The sequence below is a fragment of the Lampris incognitus genome, chromosome 8, assembly GCF_029633865.1.
Source record: "Lampris incognitus isolate fLamInc1 chromosome 8, fLamInc1.hap2, whole genome shotgun sequence".
In the NCBI taxonomy this organism is placed as follows: Eukaryota; Metazoa; Chordata; class Actinopteri; order Lampriformes; family Lampridae; genus Lampris; species Lampris incognitus.
Window position 1 is genome coordinate 31910234 of NC_079218.1, and position 2528 is coordinate 31912761.

Below are 2528 nucleotides of genomic sequence, written 5' to 3' on the forward strand. Positions count from 1 at the left end.
CCCCAATACTTCATTCACCATTGTCTCATTTCAGCTGTAAAAATCTGGCACACCGAATAATGCGGTTTCAAAGAGCCCCACCCTTACATAGGATGCTGTTGGTTGCAGGCTTTGACTGATAGACCCACTGCCAAAAAGGTTGACGCCCAGAGAGGTGACGAACATTCAGAAAACAAGAAATACATTCAGAAGGCAGAGTCTCTGCAGACACATGCCGAAACAGACAACTAATGGGCCAAAAGTAATGACTGAGTTAGGTACATTTCTGGATAGGTTTATGCTATTTGGTGGTGGTGGTGTGTGGGTGTGGGGGGTGTTCCTGGTTAGTATGCCTTTACATTATAAACTGTGGAATTCCACATAACCGTATACTGTTGAAGTGCCAAGTGCATGTATTAGGGATTCTGTGTCAGCTCTTTATCCATATGTTAAAAAAGTGAAATATATATATACAGCTGAGATGATGTAAAGACCGCACACAGGCTGCTGGATAGCAGGTGATCATTAGCTGAATGGGGGTGTGAGAGAGGACGTTTAGCAGAATGTACTTGAGAGGAAAATCAGACAGAACCAATGAGTAGTTAATCACTTTTAACCAGATTAGTATCATCTCATACCTACTGACTGACTGCCCTGCAGGTAGGCCTGTCTATATCATCATCAGCAGTCACTCGGGGTCGAGTATGACTGTCCTCCCTCTGGGTCCTCAGGTGGGTGTAGGGACCAATCCTGGAGCTGCATAATGGGGGGACCTCTTTGTGCTTTTTACGTGGAGTGGCTGATGCACCTGCAGCCACCACACGGTTCTTGGCAGGGGGTGGCCAGAGCCCAATGGCATGGAGAACCAAAATGATTGGGGACCCCCCCTTTGTTGCAGCCTTCATCCACCTTCACTGCCGTTGTGACCTGGAGACATCTTCCACCAGTTCCACCGTTGAGGTCTTTGTTGGAACCTCCCCCTTGACCTATCTACCTTGGGTGACCCTACCAGGAGCCAAGCTCAGGATGGCATAGCTCTTGGGATCATTGGTACACGCTAGCTTCTCTGCCATGGCAAGGTGGCGATCCAGGAGAAGCAGGCTTGTCCCGAGCCTGCCTCACCCATGTGTCTGCTGCCCAGTGTGCCTGTCTTTAAGATGGAGGGCCAGCGGGGTTCTGAAGAACACTAGCCTGCTGCTGATAATGTCTATTTCAGCCTTTAACCCCCCGCCCCTGCCCCCGCCCACACACTCACACCCTTGCTTCTTTTTCCCCCCCTTTCTGACACTTTACTGAGGTGTCAGTGATATTATGTGTATTTATGTTGTTCATATGTGGTCTGTGTCATCCATCCATCCATTATCCAAACCGCTTATCCTGCTCTCAGGGTCGCGGCGACGCTGGAGCCTATCCCAGTGGTCATTGGGCGGCAGGCGGGGAAACACCCTGGACAGGCCGCCAGGTCATCTCAGGGCCGACACACACACACATTCACACCTAGGGACAATTTAGTATGGTCGACTCACCTGACCTGCATGTCTTTGGACTGTGGGAGGAAACTGGAGCACCCGGAAGAAACCCACACAGACACGGGGAGAACATACAAACTCCACACAGGATGATCCGGGACGACCCCCAAGGTCGGACTACCCTGTGGCTCGAAACCAGAACCTTCTTGCTGTGAGGCGACTGTGTTAACCACTGTGCCACCATGCTGCTGGTCTGTGTCAGTGCCTACCAATTAATTCTTAATGGATTAAGTATATGGATCTGAGTAGAATTGAATAATAATGTATATGAGCCATCTTAGAATTAGAGGTTAAGGGTCTTCCTCTATTTAGGTAAATGCTACTTTGGGGTGGATGACAAGTTTGGACAGATGTGAGGAATGTCGAGATGTATTAACTGAACGTATCTAGGAATATGTTTGTGTGTGTGTGTGTGTGTGTGTGCGTGTGTGTGTGTGTGCACGTGCACACTTCAGGGTGGCTTAAAGCACTGTGTGCTTATGTGCATATCTTTGCTAATCAACTGCACTCATTCACCAGGAATTCAGATTTCATCAAACTCAAGTCATACTATTCAAGTGTTTTCAGGGTACGAGGCGTGTCTAGTTTTTCAACATCCTCTTTTTTCTTTTTGTCCTTTTATACACCCTTCCTGGTTTCAGTCAGTATGTTTTACACATTTTATGTTTCTTTCTGATGTCTACCTTTCTGTCGCTGTCGCTCTTCTCCAGAATAACTTATTAGGTAAACATTTGTATTCCTGACAGCCAGCACACACTCTTCCACGTGGTACATGGGACGTACTTAAATTCAACATAAATACACAAGTGAATCAATTGTTCCACTGCTTACACTGAATACATTATTAATTTCATTTTTTACTAACGGTTGTCTGTAGTATCGATGATGTCCTCTCCCGTTTGTGTGTTTTGTTTAATCTTCATTGACATAAAAAACTGCCATGAACTGAACTGAACTAAACTAAACAGGGAGGGGAAAGAAGAAGAAGAAGAAAAAAAACACCCAGAGATGAAATTTGAA